Here is a 23,363-nt window from a genome sequence, read left to right as displayed (position 1 = left end):
TGGATCTCATTCTAGGCCTCCTTAGTTGCTCTAGTTGAAGGCAGTACTCTTCCAACCAGGGACTCAACCTGGGGACAGCACCAGGAAGACAGGGGCAAGGATTAAGGGGGCTCACTGCGTGTGGGCGCCAGGCATCCAGGCATCATTTTTCTAATCCTTTTGGTCCACTCGGAGTTCTCCCTTTCTTTCCTATATAATGAAATAAACACAGGAAACACTCCTAACAGAGCTGCAAAATCAATTACCAAAGGGAATTAGCCAACAAAACAGAAATATCTTGGGGAAGGAGGGCAGGAGTGTCAATGGAGGAAATAACTTACATGAGCCTCTAGCGCAAATTCCTGGGGGTGGATATCGGTGGATGAAGAGAGCCATACCACTTCTGAATTCTGGGACCTTCAAGCCAGAGGATGCGTCCCCATCCTAACTTGAGCAGTGTCCTAAAGGAGCTGCAAAGGAGGGGCTTAGGAAATGCCATCTGTTTTTGCCAGGGACTAGGAGATGCCTTCTTCAGAGGGGAACCCTCATGTCACCCCAGGTTCTGATCAGACCTCACTCCCTAGAGTCAAACTTTCCCTGTATCATCCCCAACAACCTTCTGCAAAGTTGAGTGACTTCCATCCTGAAAACATAAGTTTCTGTTGAGTGTAGCATGCCCAGCTGTGCACTGAACCATCTAGAATTATAGAGCGAATTTTGGGGCTCAGTCCCTACCTTAATAGAGCATACAGTCTTCCTGGTCTAGAATGCCCCGATGATGACTGCCTCCCAGCTTATGCTGCTCATTTTTCAACAGGCCTGTAGTCAGATGGGTGGAACTACAGAATTCTTTAACCGCGAGAGTACCTGCAGATTCCAATAGCAAAGTACTCACCACAGCATCTGACATCTCTGTCCTGTGGCTTAGGGAACTGTATGAGGGGCAGGATAAGTCCAAATTACCTGGCCCCATTTCTTTTCCCTGACTTTAGAGTGTGTAGGTTCAAGTATGACAAATTTTAGTTAAATCTTGTCTCTGGCACTTACTAATTTTATTACATCAGACAAGTTACTTAACTGCTGTGCCTCAGTTTTTCCTCATGTGCAAATTGGGGAGGTTGTTCAAAGATTAATTATATAATCTACATAAAGTGCTAAACACACTCAATAAATGTTAGCCACAAAAAGAAAACGAACAGAGCCTGCATAGGGCAAAGTCACGTCCACTACACCAGTGGCCTTGCTTACCTGTCTGTCTTGGAGCTTGATCGCTCCAGATTGAAAGTTCCCCCTCCACGGCCTGATTTTAATTTTGCTGAAAGGCATTTTCTCAGGCCTCACTAGTATCTTCCTCAGGCTAGTATCTTCCACCACTGTGTTTCTCATATCCTTGCAGCCCTTGAAGAATGGCCCTTCAGACAGCAGAGAGTGCCCTGGACTGATAATGGACAAAGCAGCAGGTTAGGGAAAGAGGGCTGTACCTTCCATGAGGGCAGTGACTTTGTCCCATTTACTGTATATCCCCAGCACATAGAAGAGTATCTAGTCACATAATAGGTCTTCTATCGTGTGTGAAATAACCGAGCCAGTGAAGGAATTAAAATGACATAATTTTCAGTGTGGTAAAAGACAGGTACTACAGGTAGAATACCAATCGAAGCTGAATTTTGAGCTAAGAGGGTGAAATTGTTGGAAAAGTCAGGAAAATTCTCATAATAGTTAATGTTTACTGAGTACTTACTATGTGCTTAGCACTATCCTGAGCTTTTTTAAAAAAAAATATTTGTTTGCACCAGGTCTTAGTTGCAGCAGGCGGGCTCCTTAGTTGCAGCACATGGGCTCCTTAGTTGCGACTCGTGGGCTCCTTAGTTGTGGCATGCAAACTCTTAGTTGCAGCATGCACGTGGGATATAGTTCCCTGACCAGGGATCGAACCCAGGCCCCCTGCATTGGGAGCATGAGGTCTTACGCTGCGCCACCAGGGAAGTACCCCTCTGAACATCTAAAATGTATATTTTATAATCCTCACCATTACCCTATGAACTAGGTACTCATCAAGCATTCCCATTTTAAAGATAGGGAAAGTAGGGCATAGAAACTAGAGGTTAAGTAACTTGCACCCAAATCACACAACTGGTAAGAGATCCAAACCCAGACAGTTGGACTCCAGAGACCATGTTCTTGGAAAGAGAAGGTGTTTTATCCACTTTAGAATTGGGGCATGCCTCTGCATGTGTGTGTGTTCAGGGGCCCACCTGTGTTTTTGTGGACATGTCCTTCATTAGTTTCATTTCTGTTGCACAGCATGACTTCTAAATGATTCGAAAAAACACATTCTAGTGCTTCTGGAACCAGTTATTTCTGGGTTCAAACCACTGCTTAGTCACTAATTAGCTGTCTGACCTTTTCAAGTTCCTTAGCCTCTCTGAACCTTTTTTTTTTTTTTTGCGGTACTCGGGCCTCTCACTAACGTGGCCTCTCCCGTTGCGGAGCACAGGCTCCGGACGCGCAGGCTCATTGGCCATGGCCCACGGGCCCAGCCGCTCTGCGGCATGTGGCATCCTCCCGGACCGGGGCAGGAACCTGTGTCCCCTGCATCGGCAGGCGGACTCCCAACCACTGCGCCACCAGGGAAGCCCCTGAACCTGTTTCTTGATCTACCTGGATTCAAATTTCAGCTCTGCCACTTACCATGTGTAACTTTGGGCAAGTCATTTGATTTGTACCTCATTTTCCTCATCTGTAAAATGGGGATAACAGCATCTACCCCATAGAGTTATGAGGAATAAATAAAATAACCCACGCATAGCTCTTAAAAGAATAAATAAGGATGCATATATAGCACAGTGCCTCAGTCTCTTTTCCCAAAACGTTAGCTATTATTATTCCTTCAACACACTGACTCTGATACTTGGTCCCTATCCTCAGATGCTCAAGAACAATACTTGTGGTAAGTGCTCGAGAAACGCTGAGAGTTTAGGTGGGCCTAACTGCTTTTGGGAAGTAGGGAGGCTAGCAGGAGTTGGGCCTTGAGTGGAGTCGGTGGAGTGGGAAGCTGTTTCCCTCACTGTGAACCTGACCAGACCAAGAGATCCCGAGAGGAGCTGCGAGGGCTCTGCACGGCGTAATTTCTCAGCAATTTGGCTAGCTGCCTTTTTTTCTCCTGTCGTGGTTCAGTCACGACAGGACCATGCTGGGATACAATGAAGACCAGGAAGCTCAAGGCCTTTGGCAGATGGAGACAGGCCACGCCCCAAATAGACTGCAAGGCCTGAGCGCCTCAAGCTACTTCTATCGTGAAATTTCTGGATTCTGTCGGGATGAAACACCATCCAACACAGAGCCCAGCGCCGTTCGCCAGTCTCCATCTTTAGAATTGGAAGAATGAGAACAGGCCAAAGGGGAATCCCGGTTTTGGGATACTGGGGTACGGCGGCTGCCTGGGGACCAAAACGTCTCTAAGGTAAAGTTGCAGCCTGAAGCGATTTTTTGACCCCCGACACTTAATGGGCTGCTGAAGACCCGGATGTGTCTGGGACTGGCCGAGGTACCCATTAACGCGCCCCCGCTAGACCATCCCCCTCCTCCGTTTACGATTGGGTCTTAGGTACGCCAATCATCACTTCTCCAGCCACTCACTCTTCAAGGGTGGGGTGTAGCCCCGGCATCCTGTCTCCTATTGGTGTGGCCGAGAAGAGGAGGGCGGGGAGGCCGGCTCAGGTCGCCCAATGGGCGTCGTGGCGTGTGGGGAAGGCGGAGTCGAGGCGCTTGGCAGCTGCCCAATCAGCGTCCTTGTTTGTGTGGTGCCGCCGCCGCCGGTGCAGCCGCCGCCGCCGCCGCTGCCCCCGTCTGTACCGCAGTGTCTGCTCCGCCCGCCCGCCCGGGTCCGGCCCGCCCCCCTCTCCCACCCCCGCCCCCGGTCCCGTCAGCGGGGTCCGGAACCTACTGTGCCGTAGCCTCTTCCTTTTTCGACGCCGCCGCCGCCGCCTGGGGAGGCGAGCTAGCCGGGAGTTACACCGCCACCGCCAGGTGAGGAGCTTTGGCCTAGGCCAGCCTGGCCGCCCGCCCGCCCGGGGGCGGTGAGGAGCGAGGAAGGGAGGGAGGCTGGGAGGAGGCGGTGGTGGCGGAGGTGGGGGAAGGGAAAGGTGGAGGGGCGGGGGGAGGGGAAGCGCCCGCGAGCCGACGCCCGCCCGCGCGCCCCCGCCTTGCGTCCCCCTCCCCCCACCCCGGCACCGCGCGCCCCCGCCTCGCGCTCCCCCTTCACCTCATCCCCTCCCCCCGCTCCGCGCGCGCGCCCCGGTCTTTCACTTCGGCCTCGCGCGCCCCCAGCTCGTGTCCCTTCATTTCTTCTCCTTTTACTCTTTCTCCCCTCCCTCGCGCCCCGTTTCCCCCGCCTTCCCCGCTTTCACTCACTGCCTCAGGCCCGCCATGCTCCCCTCCTTCCTCTCTAGCGCGCCCCCCCTTAACTCTCTCCACCCCCAGTGGTGCCCTCAGGGTGCGGGGGCCGCTCCCTGCTCTCAGTCTTGTGTTTGCTGGCGGTTGGGACAAATGGGGGATCCTTAAGGGTGAAGGAAGCACGGGATGATTACCTTTCTTAAGGCGAAGGGATCTGGAACGCAGAACCTTACTCCTTTATTTCATCGTCCACCGTTCCCTCGTCCTCCCTTAGAAGGGAATTGTCTAAGCCTGTGTGGGTACTTGTCTTCTGTAGGGACTAAACTACCCCTTTCTTCAGCCGGGCTTCTGGGACCCACTGGATCTGTATCCCAGTTCAGTGCCTGAGGGTCGATGGAACTAGAACTTACCTTTTACTAAACCAAATCCGGACTTAGAGTACTTTTTGCCTCCCTGCTCTAAGGAGCTAGCCACTCCTATGAGTGCAGAGCTTTCGGTGCCATTCGCCGGCCCAGGCACTTTTCCCCTTCATAAAGGTATGGTAGCCTCCTTGGATTCTTCCCTAGCATCAACTTCCCTCCACACACAAGGTGTTAGTTCATAGGGCTGGCCCTGAAGTGGAGATGGAGGCATTGATGGTGGGTGGGTGGCATGTGGATGCTAACTGAGCTAGCTATCAGCCTTTTCTGCTGCTGTCATCTGGAGAATCAGGTAGCCTTCCGAGAACCAGTTTTCTCATTTCTAATAAATGATTATTTAGAGGGCTTTTGTGTGCGTGTGAAGAGAGCAGGGAGATGCTTAACGTAGTGTGTTTCAGCAAAGGAAAAGAGTAGTGCTTTCAGGCCAGACTGAAAGAGATTTGAACTTGCAGCAGCTGGAGTAAAAGCCGGTTTAACAGATCTGTGTTGGGAGAAGAGCTGATGCTTTTGAGTTTTTAAAACATTTTTCTCTCAAAATTATTTTTAAAAAAGACAATGCATGCATGTGATACAAAGTGAAAAGAAGTCTCTCTCTCTCTCACCTGTGTTCTCCAGCCATCCAGTCCCCATCCCAGTACAGATGACTTCTGGTTGTTTTCTTGCAGCAGCGGGCTGTCTATATGTTGTTGTCTGTATGTTGGAGATTATTCTATTTGGGAGTTTAGTGCTAACTTTACTGCTCCTTCTTTGATACACTGATTTAAACTCTTCCTTGAGATAACCATTTGGATTCATATTTTTGGTGTTGGAGCAGTCTCGGTAGGGTATTGTCCTGTAGTAGCATTTCTGTTGGTGCTTGGTTGGGAAAGAGGCTACTGCTGGAGCTGGTAAAGGTGGTGCTTTGGACAGGCTCAATATATTTTGAGCGAAGGCCCACACCTGTTGGAAATGGTGCTGCTTTTTTGTGACTGATATTCAGTCTCTGACTGTTTTGGAATGGGCTGGGTCAAGAATAGTCTTTCCTTGGGCTTTTTAAGCAGGTGGGCTGTATAAATAACGAGTTAATGGGAGTACTGATTTGGTAGTACTGTGTTCCGTTTTAAGAGGAATATAGTTTTTTAGTCTAGTGGCAGTGGTAGTCATCATGGTAAGGAATGAAGTAGATAAGTATTAATTAGCAGGAATCAGAAGGCTGGACCTTTAGGCTGAGTGACCCAGTTTGAGAAGAGGTGAGGCTTATGGACTTTTGTCCTGCCTATTCCTGACTTGAGAACACTTTTGATGAGGTGAGAGTGATGAGTAGCTGACAGCAGAATCCATCTTTTTGACACTGTGGTTTGCCTTCCCTGCCTATGTGTGATGTCTGTTAACTTCCTGTTTAGAGGCAGTCCCAGTAGGGTCTGAATAGAGGCTACATTCAAATACTTGTCTAGGAACAACGTTAACCAGGTTCCCTGATCAGCACTTCAGATGTAAGTTATGGCAGTAACTTTTACTGCCGTGTTTAGCGTAAGGCCGTAGGGTGGTGGGGAAGGGAAACGTGAGAATTCTGTTCTGAATTTCAGTCTTAAAAGTACATTCAAAAGTCTGTGTGCTGCCTGCCTCCCCTTTTTTGGACTAATGTCTCTCCTTACCACCCACCACCCCCACCTTCCCCCCACCCCCACCCAGATCTCCAGGTTGGGTTTTGTTTAGAGAACAGCAGTGTGGAAGAAGAGTCAGTGTGTCAATAATAGTATCCTAATCTTCTGCTGGGACCTCTGGATTAAGCGTTATCTCGTATGTTGTATGTAAACTAGGCCTGTTGTTATTTTAATTTAATTTAATTTATTTATTTTTGGCTATGTTGAGTCTTCCTTGCTGTGCGAGGGCTTTCTCTAGTTGCCCAGAGCCAGGGCTACTCTTCGTTGCAGTGCGCAGGCTTCTCATTGCGGTGGCTTCTCTTGTTGTGGAGCACAGGCTCTAGGCATGTGGGCTTCAGTAGTTGTGGGTCGTGGGCTCTAGAGCGCAGGCTCAGTAGTTGTGGCGCACGGGTGTAGTTGCTGCAAGGCATGTGGGATCTTCCTGGACCAGGGCTCGAACCCGTGTTCCCTGCATTGGCAGGCGGCTTCTTAACCACTGTGCCACCAGGGATGTCCCTCTTGTTTCAATTTACTGATTTTTCCTTCCTTCCTTACCTCCCCCACCCATCAAGCTGAAGGTGCATATTTAGGGGAACAGCAGCTGTGCTGTCCTGGTTTCTAGACTCTGGAGCTTATTCCATGTTAGCCACCTCATTGGGAGTCATGCTGACAAGTAGCCCCTCTGCACTCAGCTCAGGATGCTCATTTAGTTCATTGAGAAAAGCCAAACCAGCTTTGGTTGATTAAAACAATTGCTCGATAAATCATGATTTGAGCCATACTGGAACTGAAGGACTTTCTTCTCCAGACCACTTGCAGTACTTAAAGCTCTGCTTCATTACATATTAAGGCACAATAGCCAGGCATTTTCTGAGACAGTTTAGAGGGGAAGAAAAAAAAGACACAGAGTCAGATTGACTATAAATCTAGTCCTGGCATAAAGCTGTTCACCTTTTGCTCAGGAAAAATCCAGCCTATCAGGCAGTGCCACACGAAGTTGCAGTTCTCTTGCATTGGCTAAGCAAGCAATCCTGGGAATTGGATACATAAGGAAATTCAGCTTCTGTTGAAAAGAACTGGCTTTGGTGGGGGGAAGCTTCTGTTAGCCATATAGTTTATCTTCAGTAATCCCTGTGATGTTTTTTCTGTAGGTACTGGTTGGGGATTTTGGTGGCTCCAGAGTCCATGAAGCAGAGAGCCTCCTATATTTGCGTAGTAGTGATGAAAGCCTCTGAAGAGTAGATTTGATTTGAAGTGCTCCTTCTTCATGTTCCATCTTTTACCTTCTCTTTTATGGATATATGAAATATCCCTATACGGTTTGAGTTTATTCAGTAGGAAAGGAGTGACCCAGGGTCATTAAGGGCTTAACCAGTCTGATATACTTCTAGATGGTATCTCAGTAATGTTTGATGTCTCCCTCATAATCCTCTGGTGTTTGCCGTAAGTTGCCATCAACCGGCAAGACGCTATCAAGAGTTCTGGCTTGTACCAAAAGCAACAGATGAATGAGGACACATATTTTGTTAATTTTGAGGTATGAAATGGTCAAATCCCAGACCTTAAAGAGTCATAATAATTGCAGAAGCTTCTTTGACTACATGTGAACTTAGTTGTTATTAATACTAACAGTAAACTATTAAGGAAAATGACAATACTTTGGCATTCCTGAGTCATTCTCTTGTTTTTTTTTCACATCTGGCTAGTATACATTTTTAAAAGTAATTCAGTTACTTGAACCTGAAAGCCATGCTTTAAGCCTCCTAATAAAGCTTTCTTGATCTTGTCTCATTTATGGGGAAGGTGGAGTTTGTAATCTACCAAAAAATAGGCTGGATATTAGGATTTAGATTAGACTTTAGGATTAGTAAATTCTCATTATGGTTGTGAGGGATTAGAAATGTTAATTGGAGAGGTTGTGCATCTCTAACCTAGAAGGTAGTTATAAAGTTAGCTTCTTGAGGATATTTAAATTCAGACTTCCTTGGAGGGAGTTTGTGGGCTAATAAGTGGCAAATTGGAATAGCAGAACACAAGCGTAGAGAGTCTAGAAATCCCGGGTCAAATCCTAGCTTTACCATTTATTTGATACAGGATTTTGGGTAAACCTCCTAAATTTTTTTTTTTTTGGCCACGTGGCTTGTGGGATCGAACCCAGGCCCTCAGCAGTGAAAGCATGGAGTCCTAACCACCAGACCACCAGGGAATTCCCAAGCCTCCAAATTTTTGAACTCCCGTTTCTTGCACAGTAAAAGCCAGTCTTTACCTTGGGCTCTAAGGTCTTACATGATCTGCCTCTCCCTATTCTCTTTTTGATCTCCTGTCATCCTCCCTTTTGCTCACTCCATTCCAGCCACATTGACTTGTTCCTTAAGTGCATTAGCCACACTCTATCTCAGGACCTTTGCACTAGTTATTCCCTCTAGTGGGAAATAACTAGTTTTTCCCTCTAGTGGGAAATAACTAGTTTTTCCCACAGAGATAATACAAATGACTAATTTTCTTACCTTCTTCAGTCAAGCCTTTGTTTAAATGTCACCTTTTCAATGAGACTTTATCCTACCCCTATTTAAAATTTCACCTTTAGCTTCCACCCCTCACTTGTAATCCTTCTCTGTTCTTTCTTTTTCATACAGCACTTACAGCTTTCTAACACACTTATTTGTTACATTTATTGCTTATTGATTCCCCTGGTATGATGGAAGGTCTGTGAAAGCATGGATTTACTCTGGTGTTTTGTTTAATGCCTAGTGCAGTGTTTGGCATATAGTTAATACTCAATAACTATTTCTTGATCAAATAGGAATAATAATAACTTTTCCAAACTTCGTATTTGTTTATAACAAAACTATGAAATGTGGTATGATACAGGATATTAAAATGTTTTTTGAACTTTGAAGCATTATACAAATAACGATGATAAAATGATTGCCTTCCCATTGAAATGGTAAATAACACTTGATTATGGAAAAAAATCTTCATATATATTCACATATATTATCACATCTCCTAAACTCCAGCCCTCTGTTTCCAGTTGTCTACTTTGTGCTAGACATATCCATCTCAGTATTCCATTGGTACCTCAAGCTCAGCATTTTCATCATCTATTCCCATTTTGTGATTCATTGAGTCACCTAAGCCAGAAATGAGAGCATCATTGTCAATTCTCTCTCTCTCCCTTATCCATTACTTTCCAAATATTTCTGAATCTATACCTTTTTTCTGTATCTCCGTTGCGGGTCTCCTAATTCAGGACCACAGCAACTCTTATTTGGAATATTGCCATGATCTCTTACAGTTCTGTTTGTTTTTAGTCGTTTCCTTTTAAACTCTCAATCATATTCTCTTCAGAATAGTCTAATGGAGATCTGATTATTCTACTTGGCCTTCTCAAAGGTATTCAATAGTTTCCAATCATTTAAAGGTACTCTGCATAATATCAAAGCCCCTTTGTAAATCTTGACCTTTGTTTTTCTATCCAGCCTTACTTTTCTCCCTTTACAGTTTATACATGAGCAAATACAGTTCTTTTATTCTTTTTTTTTTTTTTTTTTTTTTTTTTTTTTTTTTTTTTACCATGCAACCTTTTATTCTTTTTTTAAAAAATTTATTTATTTTTGGCTGCGTTGGGTCTTCATCGCTGTGTGCGGGCTTTCTCTAGGTGCGGTGAGCAGGGGCTACTCTTCGTTGCGGTGTGTGGGTTGCTCATTGCGGTGACTTCTATTGTTGCAGAGTACGGGCTCTTGGCACACGGGCTCAGTAGTTGTGGCTTGCACGCTCTAGAGAGCAGGCTCAGCAGCTGTGGTGCACGGGCTTAGTTGCTCTGTGACATGTGGGATCTTCCTGGACCAGGGCTCAAACCCATGTCCCCTGCATTGGCGGGCTGACTCCCAACCACTGTGCCACCAGGGAAGTCCTCCAAATACAGTTCTTTTAGTTCCCAGATCAGCTACCAAATTTCATCTCAAATGCTGCTGTCTCTGGGAAGCCTTCTTTGACTTGCCCAAAGAGACTTAGATATGCTTTCTTCTTTGATCTCACTGTAATTTATAAATATTGCTTGTCTCCCCCAGTGGTCTGACAACATTCTGAAATAAAGAGATAGCATGTCTTTTTACTTTTGTGTCTCCAGTGCCTATCATGGTGCCTGTCACCCAAAAAGTATTTTAAAATATGAATAATTCTGTGGGTTGAGAAAATGCTGCGTACATTTAGAAGATGCCCTATTTGTTATGTTCTGGGAGCAGAAGAACAAGTTTGGAGTCTTGGTTCTTTTTATCATCTGTGTGACCTTGGTTGAGTCACTTAAAGTCTCCAAGCCATAGTTTTCTCAGCGTAGAAATGAGGATCAGTAGCTGCTTTATCTGTTTAACTAGGTCTCTTTGTCAGTCAAATGAGATTATGCATGTAAAGATGTTTTATAAGCTAAAACACTGTACAGTTGTTAGTTATTATGTACTGACACAAGCTGAGCTTTTCTCACAACTCATTTTTTCTTGTTTATATTCATGTAAGGCCCTTTTTATCACTGAAACCATAAATACTCTTCTACAACATGTGTTCTGTTCATATCCATTTTTATCAGTAGGTGTAGTGTGTTCCTGTATATCATTCTTTTTTTTTTTAAATACTATTTATTCGGTTGCACCAGGTCCTAGTTGTGGCAGGCATCTCCTTAGTTGCAGCTCGCCAGCTCCTTAGTTATGGCATTTGAACTCTCAGTTGCAGCATGCATGTGGGATATAGTTCCCTGACCAGAGATTGAACTTGGGCATCCTGCATTGGGAGTGCAGAGTCTTATGCACTGTGCCACCAGGGAAGTCCCCCTATATCATCTTAAATGTGGCAAATTTAAAGCCTTTCTCAGTCCAGTGGATTAAAAAGTTTGCAAAATCCTGAGAAATTACACTTCTCAGGGAGCATTTCAGTCATGGATTCTGTAATTTTTCCCTCAGATTTTAAAAAATTGCATTTTTGCAACTTTTGGAACTTGAAGGGAATTTTTAAAATTATTTATTTATTTATTTAATTTATTTTTGGCTGCGCTGGGTGTTTCTTGCATGGGGGCTTTCTCTGGTTGCAGCGAGCATGTGCTACTGTTCATTGCAGTGCATAGGCTTCTCATCGTGGTGGCTTCTCTTGTTGCAGAGCACGGGCCCTAGGTGTGCCGGCTTCAGTAGTTGTGGCACATGGGCTCAGTAGTTGTGGCTCGTGGGCTCTAGAGCTCAGGCTCAGTAGTTGTGGCTCATGGGCTTAGTTGCTCCGCGGCATGTGAGATCTTCCTGGACCAGGGCTCGAACCGTGTCCCCTGCATTGGCAGGCAGATTCTTAACCACTGCGCCACCAGGGAAGTCCCTGAAGGGAATTTTTAAAATGTAAATATAAACTCATTTGTTGAGCACTTTCTTTGTGTAAGGCTTTATGCTATTTAAATTCTTACAGTAACTCTTGTGAGGGAGATATTATGATCACTTTACAGATGAGAAAACTCAATTCCCAGAGAGGTTGTCATTTTGCTAGAATCTCAAAAATTAATAAAAGTGATGAATCCAGTATTTGAACAACTCTGCCTGACTCCAAAAGTTGTGATCTTACCATTCTCCTAACGCTTCTTACAGAGTTTTGTTTTGCCTTTACAAAAACAAAACAAACAAAAGAAAGATAGTTTTCCTCAATATTAATAGGTCTTATATGAAAATATAATGTCAAATAGGATTTTGAAAAATTCTGCGTTAAGTTAAGGCAGATTTCTTTACAACATAATGTCCCAGAGCCTTGCGTGCCTAAATATACATTGTGTATTAGGAGTGGTAAAAGAATGGCTAAAGGATGCAAAGCTTCTGGAGCTTATTTGACCATGAAAGAGCATCTCTTCGAGAAGACAGTACTGCACCTTGATACTCTGCTTCCCTGTAGTTCTTCATGGGTGGTTGTTGTTGTTGTTGTTGAAGGGTTGTCACTCTTGAATGAGGGAATTAACTGCTTTAGTGTGCTGGTTTTTCAGAGAACTAGTATGGTGGCCTTAGACTAGGTATATTTTAGAAACTTCACTGGTTCGGAGGCTGCGGTTTTTTTCCATATGAATCTTCTAAGGCAAATGGCACAGCTCATCCAGCTTGGCCCTCACCTTTAGTGAGTTCTCAGGAGGATAACTGTTACTGAGCTGCTGCCCCCACCTTCTTTCATCTAACGTTCTAGGAAGCAGGAGAGTAAGGTTTCAGCTTTGTGAGTGAGCAGAATCCCTTGAGCCAGGAGCAAGAAACCCTTCCTTTCTGTAAAGATGGTAGTATCACACTAAGAAATCTGTAAAGCCCCCCATTCTTTCTCTTCTGTGAGTCATGCAGGCAGACCTGGGGATCAGAGGCAAGAAGGAACAATACCTTTGATTTTTTTCGGTCCTTTAAAGATGATACATTAGTCTTGAAATTAAAACAAAACTTTGAGAAATTTGTCCTATGTTCTTTAAAGGCATAAAGGTTACCTGAATGGTGTGCACCACTAAACAGGTTGAGCTACCAGTGAAAAACGTTGAAAATATTTCCCCAAGAGAATAACATCTTTTGGAGGGAGGGGCACTTTTCTAACCACTCTTTAACATTTATATGGCTAGATTGATTGTTGCTATCAAATGGATTGAAGCAGTTGGTCATGTGTATTGTTACTGCCCTGGACAGGTTGGCTAGAAGACCCTATATTAGATTCTATGGAAATCTGATGTGAGTAGTATGACACTCTTCTCATGTAGTAGTGTCCATGAATAATTATTATGTTACTCTAATGCTCTTCTTTTCTCATTTTATAATTCAGTTAGTAAAGAATGCTTGCTGAGTTCCTTGTCTGAGTGCATTGTGAATTTGAAAGTTTTGCTTTCTTAAGAGTATATTAAATCCAGATATTTTCTGCCAAGTGAATGGAAACTAGAATATGGGTCTCTCTTTTTTTAATATATAAATTTATTAATTTTATTTATTAATTTTGACTGCGTTGGGTCTTCGTTGCTGCGCGCGGGCTTTCTCTAGTTGCAGCGAGCAGGGGCTACTCTTCGTTGCAGTGTGCGGGCTTCTCATTTCAGTGGCTTCTCGTTGCGGAGCACGGGCTCTAGGCACGCGGGCTTCAGTAGTTGTGGCTTGCAGGCTCTATAGCGCAGGCTCAGTAGTTATGGCACACGGGCTTAGTTGCTCTGCGGCATGTGGGATCTTCCTGGACCAGCTCTCCAACCCATGTTCCCTGCGTTGGCAGGCGGATTCTGAACCACTGCGCCACCAGGGAAGCCCAGAATATGGGTCTCTTACTGCACTAGGATTCAGTCTTAAGTTTTCATTAGCCTCCATTTTTAACTCTTCACCTTCTGCTTGGAGAGCTATTTCCCAGTTGAGTTCTGTATAATGCATTAATATTTGAACTGAAAGCTTTCAAGGAGTATGGGTGACTGGAAAAGGATCTTTTACAGCTGTGCTTGCAGTGGACAGAGACATCTTAAAAATAGCAAGTGCAACTTTGAAAACCCTTGAGGGTTCAAGGGAATAGGATGTCTCTAGCTTAAATAGTGGTGTAAAATTTTTTTTTTGAGATTTAATAAATTATTATACACGAAGGGGTACCATCTGTAATGAACTGTTTTGACTGTTGCATTCATACTACCGAAGTCTTGATATATATCTGGTATTAAATTGTAGGTTCCCAGTTTTGTCAGAGACAAAGTGGTAGATGTCACAGAAGAGTATAACCAAGGTTAGAATCTGAGCAGTTTCTATTTCCAGATTAAACCTTCTATTCTGGCTGGCTGAATACCTGATAATATTCACAGGAGGGAGTAAAATATAATATGATAAAGTTGTATCAAAAATTAAAACTTAGAAGTGTCTCTAGTTATGTGTGACTTCTTTGCTGTCTTCTAGATTCAGTTTGGTTGAGAGTGTGAAGATGACTGTGTAAGGGGCACTTTTATGGTACAGAGGTGTATTGGAGGAGAACAGTGAGATTTTTACTCATTGTTTTATAGCTTTAAGAATTATCTGAAGAAGCCTTTGAAAGTGGTCATTTTAATTTTGTTGTTACTGGGGCTGCTTAGCACATCTTTCATGTGTTGCCTAGAGTGTCACATTAGGTTTTGCTGGTTATTCTGAAAAACTTTGCACTCTCTGTTGTTCTCCTTCAGAACCAACCATTCTTGGTGTTGTGCATACATTTAATTCTGGTGTCTGGATATGAGAAAATAGTCTAGTATTGGTACTAATCTTGGGGGTATTTTTACATAATTAGTTGAAATCTTTCCTTCTTTGGTTAAACTAGAGTTTTGGTCACTTTTAAAAGTATAGCTCTGCAGTTGGAAAGTCCTAGGTTCAAATTTCTACTTTGCTGCTTACTAGTTGTAAGACCTTTAACTTCTTTCTGCCTGGCAAATAGTAACTCTGTACCCATTAAAAAATAATTCCATGTTATTCCTCCCCTTAGCCCCTGGCAACCACTATTCTACTTTGTCTCTGTAAATTTGACTACTCTAAGGACTTCACGTAAGTAGAATCATACAATTTTTGTCCTTTTGTGTTTGGCTCATTTCATTTTAGCATAATGCCTTCAAGGTTCATCCATGTTGTAGCATGTGTCAGAATTTCATTCCTTTTTAAGGCTGACTAATATTCCATTATGTGTGTGTGTGTGTGTGTGTGTGTATACACACACTTTACCGCGTTTTGTTTATTTGTTCATCTGTCAACGGACATTTCGGTTGTTTCCACCTTTTGGCTATTGTGTATGATGCTGCAGTGAACATGAGTGTACAGACATCTGTTTGAGTCCCTGCTTTAAATTCTTTTGGGTGTATACCCAGAATTGGAATTGCTGGATCATATGGCAATTCTATGTTTAATTTTTTGAGGAACTGTCATACTGTTTTCTACAGTGACTGTATCATTTACATTCCCATCAGCAGTGTACGAGGATTCCAATTTCTCTATGTTCTTATTACCAACACTTGGCTATTTTCTTTCTTTTTTTTTTAATTTTTGTTTTTATAAAAGCCATCCTAATTGCTATGGAGTGGTATCTCATTGTTTTGATTTGCATTTCTCTAATGATTAGTGATTTTGAGCATCTTTTTATGTGCTTATTGGTCATTCATATATCTTCTGTAGAGAAGTGTCTATTCAAGGCCTTGCCCATTTTTTAATTGGGTTGTTTGTTTTCTTCTTGTTGAGTGGTAGGAGTTCCTTATACTAGATATTAATCCTGTATCAGATATATGATTTGCAAATGTTTTCTCCCATTTTGTGGGTTATTCTTTTACTGTGTTGATAGTGTCCTTTGATGCACAAAAATTTTTAATTTTTTAAAAAATTGTTTATTTGGCTGCACCGGGTCTTAGTTGCGGCATGCGGAATCTTTCAGTTGCGGCATGCAGGATCTAGTTCCCTCACCAGGGATCGAACCTGGGCACCCTGCATTGGGAGCACGGAGTCTTAACCACTGGACCACCAGGGAAGTCCCCAAAATTTTTAATTTTGATGAGATCCAGTTTACTTTTTCTTTTGTTGCCTATTTTTTTGTGTTGTATTAAGAAATTTTTGCCAACTCCAATGTCATGAGCTTTTTCCTCCTCTGTTTCCTTCTAAGAGTTTTATACTTTTAGTTCTTACATTTAGGTCTTTGATCCATTTTGAGTTAATGTTTGTATATGCTCTAAGGTAAGGGTCCAGTTTTATTGTTTGGCATGTGGATATCCCGTTTTTCCAGCACCATTTGTTGAAAAGACAGTCCCTTCTCCATTGAATGGCCTTGACACCCTTGTTGATAATCATTTGACCATATATGCAAGGCTTTATTTCTGGAGTCTCTGTTCTGTTCCATTCATCTGTATGTGTCTTTATGCCAGTACCACACTGTTTCAGTTACTCTAGCTTTGTAGTAAATTTTGAAGTCAGGGGGTGTAAGTCCTCTGACTCCTCTTCTTTTTCAAGATTGTTTTGGCTATTTGGGATCCCTTGAGATGCCATATGAATTTTAGACTGGGTTTTTCTGTTCACATCCTTTTTTATTTTGGGCCAAACAGTATAAAACTAAACTGAATGGGATGCTGTTACTATAATGTGGCAGCTGATTCCTATCACGGAGAGTTTTAATTTCACCTAGCTCCTTGGATCACAGTATTTTTCTCTATGGTATTAGAAACAAGGTTACTCCAAATAGCTTTCGTTCTTGTAAATGTATTTGTTTGTTATGGTTGGAACATTTTATTTATTGTTAAAAGTTTGGTTCAAATTTAAAAAAAAATCAAGATACACAGTGAAAAGTTTTTCATCATTGTTTCTCACCTGCTTAGTTTTTTTGTTTGTTTGTTTGTTTGTTTTTGCTGCATGTGGACCTCTCACTGTTGTGGCCTCTCCCATTGTGGAGCACAGGCTCCGGACGTGCAGGCTCAGCGGCCATGGCTCACAGGCCTAGCTGCTCCGCGGCATGTGGGATCTTCCCGGACCGGGGCACGAACCCGTGTCCCCTGCATCGGCAGGCGGACTCTCAACCACTGCACCACCAGGGAAGCCCTCAGCTGCTTAGTTTTAAGCCCCATCATTGTTATTCCTTTCTTTTCTATCATTTCAGAGTTTTTTATATATATGCAAGCAAATGTGAGTTTATTTTTAGTTTTTCTTTTTACGCAAAAGATGGCATAGTTTTCCACGTCTTGCTTTTTTTCATTTAATAACATAGGAGATTTTTTTCAAATCTATATGTAGAGAATTTACTTATTCTTTAAATGAAAATTTTAAGGGTGAAAATCTTTTCATGGATACCAGAACTTCGTTGGGAAAGAATATTCGACTTTATGGCTGTATACCTTTCCTATTGCCTGCAGGTCTTGCTCTTTAATAACTTTCATTGCTATTATTCTCTTAGTCAGCATTGAGTAAACATAATTCGAGTACTGCTAGGTTATTAAACTTATTGTAGGAATGCTGATTATGTAGTTCATAAAGTCTGTTTGTAATTTCATCGGTAATCCTAAATCCCAAATTATGTCAGAAAATCCTAGGCCCTGATCAGTGATAACAGGGTTATTTTTCCATTTCCTGGAGTATAGACCCCAGGTGGTTTTCTCTCTCCTAGACTGGTTTGGTTTAAGAAAATGACAGTTAAAGAGAAAACTTGGGTCTCTTTTCCATGAGCTCTGTTTACTTTGTAACCACTTAAATCGGCTGGTTGTGGGGAACTGAAAAAGCCTGACCATTCATATATTCATATGAACATTCATAGGTATTAGGTGTTTATTGTACACCTATTGTGTAAAAGACATACACATAGGTGTTGTAGAGTATGTAAAGATAAATGATACAGCCTCAGTCCTCAAGAAGATACATAGTACAGAAGAGAAGACAGGTATTAAAATAACTGCAATACTAGATACAATGTATTTATAAATTAAGTAACCAGCATAGGAGGAACAACATATCAGCACCTTTTACAGCTTGGGTCAGAGTGTGAGTTAAGCTTACCAAATCCTGAAAATTCTATTTTCAAAACCTCTCTTTATTCCATCTATCTGTGTCTTTCCCAACTTCTGTTGTTTTAGTTTTAGCCATTGTAATTGTTTGCCCATGTCCATTTAATACCTTGGATATGTGGTTTCTTTGTTTTTGTTTTTTCTGGCTGCACTGTGCGGCTTGCAGGATCTTAGTTCCCCAACCAGGGATTGAACCCATGCCCACGGCACTGAAAGCTCCAAGTCCTAACCACTGGACCGCCAGGGAGTTCCCTTGGATATGTTTTTAGTAATAACTAACATTTACTGGGCTTTTCTATGTGCAGGCACCATTTTAAGCACTTCACATTAATTAACTTGTTTAATCCTCACAATACTCTAAAGGTAGACGTTGTCATCATTCCCATTTTACAGATTAAAAAAACTGAGGCACAGAGAGCTTAAGTGATTTGCCTAAGGTCACATACCTAGTCAGTAAACGAGCTGGGACACAAAATCAGGAAGTTTGACTGTTACGCTTAAATTCTTGAGTATTGGGGCTTCCCTGGTGGCGCAGTGGTTGAGAGTCCGACTGCCGATGCAGGGGACACAGGTTCGTGCCCCGGTCCGGGAAAATTCCACGTGCCGCGGAGCGGCTACGCCCGTGAGCCATGGCCGCTGAGCCTGTGTGTCCGGAGCCTGTGCTCTGCAACGGGAGAGGCCACAACAGTGAGAGGCCTGTGTGCCGCAAAAAAAAAAAAAAAAAAAATTGTTGAGCATTATGCTGTACTCTTCGTGTGTGTGTGTGTATTATACAATGTTTGTCATTGTTTTAGTGGCTGTGCAATATTTCATTGTATGGATATATTTTAATTTGTACTTAATCTGTCCCCTCTGAGGAACATTTAGGGTGTTTCCAGTGTGTGGGAATACTGTCATAACCAGGGTTCCAGTGAAACATCTTACATACATCTTTATACATTTTAGTATATCTGTAGGTAAAATTCCTAGACATACAATTACTAGACCAAAGGGCATGCACATTTAAAATTTTGTTAGATACTAAATTATCTTCCAATAATTTGTATTTATATTTAATATATTCACACCAACAGGCTATGAGAGTTTCTAAAACAACTCAATTTAAATCTAAATTTGAGGGAAGTAGTGTGGCTGGACAGTGATGAGTACTGTCTTCAAGTGCCTTTGAAAGCACTTTTGTGCCTTATTAGAATTTCCTTCCTTAAATGCAGATATCTTTGGATTTTGATTATTGGCCATGTAACTGTAGCCAGTTGTTGGGAAGAGGAGTATGCATTTTAGAAGCAAATTTTACTTTTTTGAAATGTCCTTCAAACCTCTCAATTGTCAGTCTAAATGTAAAAGTTTTGACAAGTTGATTTCTTGTCACCACAATCTTTTAAAATCAGGACGACTTCAGGAATAAGGCGCATATATAGTTCCCAGCTGACTGTTCTCATGGAAACTCCTTACTGGAGTTCTTGTTAAACTCCCAGTAGGCAGAGGCAGAAAGCCAAACACTGCTAAATCAGCAGGGTTATATAGTTTTTAGGGAATGGGGATGTTAAGACAAATAAGACCAAATGCCTCTTACGACTCATTTCCTTTCCAACTAGTTTTCTGCTCATTGTTCAGTTATTTATCTTCTTCTTCATCGCATTTCTCTGTTTTTAGGGTGAAGGTGATTCGTTTTATTCAATAGATGTAAATTTTGTTTAGTGAACTTAGAACTTATTAGTAGGCCTTCACTTGCCCAGAGTAGGGGATTACCTTTGGTGGTACCATCACCCTACATACATTCTTTATTTTATCCCACATTCATGGCCTACTGGCAGCAGTAAAATGAAACAAACTTAGTTTTCGTACACATCCTTAAGCAGTGATAGGAAATTTGACTAATTCAAGGGTATGAGATGTGTTCAAAGTTACCATCTCCTTTGGAATTAAAAGAGCATTGGAGACTGTTTCATTAATTTATTATTGTTGGTGGTGATGTCTTGTTTAATTCCTACTCAAGAAGTCTGTCATTTTATTTCCAAGGAGCAAAACTTGTCTTTTAGGCCTGTTAATATCAGTTCTATTAAGTTTTGGATTACTATAATATTTCCTTCTGTTGACCAAAAGATTTAGATCCACTGCTGATCTTTATCTTCCTTATTGCTTGACACTGGTTTTGGGAAATGAAGAGGAACAGAAACTGGAAGCTCCAGATGTCTTATCATGAGTACTCCCTGTTTGTAGTGTAAGTCTAAATGAAGGCAACTGTGAATGGGGTTCTATTTTTTTTTTTAATAAATTTATTTTATTTATTTATTTTTGGCTGTTTTGGGTCTTCGTTGCTGCGTGCGGGCTTTCTCTAGTTGCGGTGAGCAGGGGCTACTCTTTGTTGCAGTGTGTGGGCTTCTCATTGCGGTGGCTTCTCTTGTTGTGCAGCACGGGCTCTAGGTGCACAGGCTTCAGTAGTTGTGGCTCGCGGGCTCTAGAGCGCAGGCTCAGTCGTTGTGGCGCTCAGGCTTAGTTGCTCCGCAGCATGTGGGATCTTCCTAGACCAGGGCTCGAACCCGTGTCCCCTGCATTGGCAGGCGATTCTTAATCACTGCACCACCAGGGAAGCCCTGGGTTCTAATTTTAAGATGTTGGAAGCTTAAAGATTTTGATATTTGGGGTGAAATTTATTCTTGAAGTTTTCTCTTATCTCTTTTAGCTTAGCAAGAAATATCTTTAAACAAACCTTAATGAAGGAGAAAGGATTTCTCTTCCATTTACTAAGTAAAATTGATGGCTTTTTTTTTTTCACTTTCTTTTATGCTTTGGATAAAATTAGGTTAGGGTCACTTTTGAGACTTCACTTTTAAAGAGGTAATATCAGTAAAGAGCAAGTGCTAGTGTCTATCAGAGTAAACTCCATGGAGAGAAGAATTTTGCCTTATTCACTGTTGTAGCCCTTGCACCTAAAACAATTCCTGCCATATACTATGTAATTAATTTGTTGAGTGAACAGGAAGTAGAAAACTAAATTGTGATATCCCATAGTTGGCATTCTGTATACCATATAAGATGAATGAACTAGTTACATGTATCAACCTGGATGAATTATCAAAGGTAATGTTAAAAAAGTAAGTTGCAAAGTGATATACAAATGTATATTATATAATCCCATAAAAATTTTAAACTTGCAAAATGATATGTTTTATGTAGTTATACCTGCACACATAAAGTAAAAGTACTAAAAAACCCCACAGGGCTTCCCTGGTGGCGCAGTGGTTGAGAGTCCGCCTGCCGATGCAGGGGACACGGGTTCGTGTCCCGGTCCAGGAAGATCCCACATGTCGCGGAGCGGTTGGGCCCGTGAGCCATGGCCGCTGAGCCTGCACGTCTGGAGCTTATGCTCCGCAACGGGAGAGGCCACAACAGTGAGAGACCCGTGTACCGCAAGAAAAAAAACAAAAACAAACAAATTCAGTGTAGTGGTTACCTTTGGGGAAAGGAAGAGAGAAATAGGATTGGAATACTTAGCTTCAGTTTTGTTTTTTTTGCTTTTTTTTTTTTTTTTGCGGTACGCGGGCCTCTCACTGTTGTGGCCTCTCCCGTTGCGGAACACAGGCTCCAGACGCGCAGGCTCAGTGGCCATGGCTCACGGGCCTAGCCGCTCCGTGGCATGTGGGATCTTCCTGGACCGGAGCAAGAACCCGCGTCCCCTGCATCGGCAGGCGGACTCTCAACCACAGTGCCACCAGCGAAGCCCTTAGCTTCAGTTTTATTTGTAATGTTATATCTCTTAAGCTAGTGTGATAAGTAAATGGTTGTTATATTATTCTCTACACTTTTTTGTGAATTTGAAGTGTTTAATAAAAGTAAATGAGAGGGCTTCCCTGGTGGCGCAGTGGTTAAGAATCCGCCTGCCAATGCAGGGGACATGGGTTCGAGCCCTGGTACAGGAAGATCCCACATGCCGGGGAGCAACTAAGCCCGTGTGCCACAACTGCTGAGCCTGCGCTCTAGAGCCCTCAATCCACAACTACTGAAGCCCACGTGCCTAGAGCCCTGCTCCGCAACAAGAGAAGCCACTGCAATGAGAAGCCCGCGCACCGCAAGTAAGAGTAGCCCCCACTCACGGAAACTAGAGAAAGCCCGCATGCAGCAACGAAGACCCAATGCAGCCAAAAATGAATAAATAAAATAAATAAATTGAAAAAAAAATAAATGAGAGGGGGACTTCTCTGGTTGGTGCAGTGGTTAAGAATCCGCCTGCCAATGCAGGGGACACAGGTTCGATCCCTGGTCTGGGAAGATCCCATGTGCCACGGAGCAACTAAGCCCATACACCACAACCATTGAGCCTGTGCTCTAGACCCCACGAGCCACAACTACTGAGCCCATGCACCTAGAGCCAGTGCTCCACAACAAGAGAAGCCACCGCATTGAGAAGCCTGCACACTGCAATGAGGAGTAGCCCCCGCTCGCCGCAACTAGAGAGAGCCCGCGCATAGCAACAAAGACCCAACACAGCTGAAAGTAAAATAAATAAATTTATTTTAAAAAAAAAGTAAATGAGAAGTATAGATCAGGAGTCAGCAAAACTAAGGGCTGGTAGACCAGATTTTGCTTGCTGCTTGTTTTTGTCCAGTCCATGAGCTAAGAATTTTGAATGCTTTTTATGGTTTTAAATGTTTGAACAAAATCAAAAGAAGGATATTTCATGATATGTGAAAATTATAGAAAATTCTGATTTTGGTGTCCATAAATAAAGTTTCATTGGAAATTATCACCCTTATTACATATTGTCGATGACAGCTTTCACACTGCTACAATATCAGAGTTAATAGTCACAACAGAGATAAGGCCCTGGGCTTCCCTGGTGGCACGGTGGTTGAGAGTCCGCCTGTCGATGCAGGGGACATGGGTTCGTGCCTCGGTCCGGGAAGATCCCACATGCCGCGGAGCGGCTGGGCCTGTGAGCCATGGCTGCTGAGCCTGCGCGTCCAGAGCCTGTGCTCCGCAATGGGAGAGGCCACAACAGTGAGAGGCCCGCGTACCGCAAAAAAAAAAAAAAAAAAGGATATGGCCCTCAAAGCCTAAAATATTTACTGTCTGGCCCTCTACAGAAAAAGGCCAATCTGTGGTATAGATGAATTCTTTTCCTAGAATAATGGTGATATAACTGGGCAGATGAGCTGCTATTTGGTGAATACTTGTAATAAGTTGGAGGTAGTTATCCCCAGATTGTGTTTTTTGAAAGAACATACAAATCAAAGAAAAGTCAGCCGGATGTTGACTTTCATGGAAGTTTTAAAAATGGTTGCCCAGGGACTTCCCTGGTGGTCCAGTGAGTAAGACTCGGTGCTCCCAATGCAGGGGGCCCTTGTTAGGGAACTAGATCCCACACGTGTGCTGCAACTAAGAGTTTGCGTGCTGCAACTAAGAGTTTGCATGCCACAACTAAGAGGTCCGCATGCTGCAACTAAAGAGCCCTCA

The 23,363-nt window shown here is 43.0% G+C and overlaps 1 protein-coding gene across 2 annotated transcripts in view; it reads left to right on the top strand.

Moving 5' to 3' along the window:
- Positions 1-3,698: 3,698 nt before the first annotated feature.
- GATAD2B (GATA zinc finger domain containing 2B) overlaps positions 3,699-23,363 on the top strand; it is a gene marked incomplete at its 5' end in the record, with an annotated part of 83,775 nt that continues 64,110 nt past the window's right edge. The window contains 2 exons of one of the 2 annotated variants that reach the window (XM_079919754.1): positions 3,997-4,008; positions 14,870-14,928. Of the gene's footprint in view, positions 4,009-14,869; positions 14,929-23,363 lie in introns of both variants that reach the window. The other variant, XM_079919753.1, reaches the window with a different exon arrangement.

The sequence above is a fragment of the Stenella coeruleoalba genome (genome assembly GCF_951394435.1).
Source record: "Stenella coeruleoalba genome assembly, chromosome: 1".
Lineage (NCBI taxonomy): Eukaryota > Metazoa > Chordata > Mammalia > Artiodactyla > Delphinidae > Stenella > Stenella coeruleoalba.
Note: the sequence above shows the minus strand (reverse complement) of the source record. Positions and strands in the feature narration are given on the sequence as shown.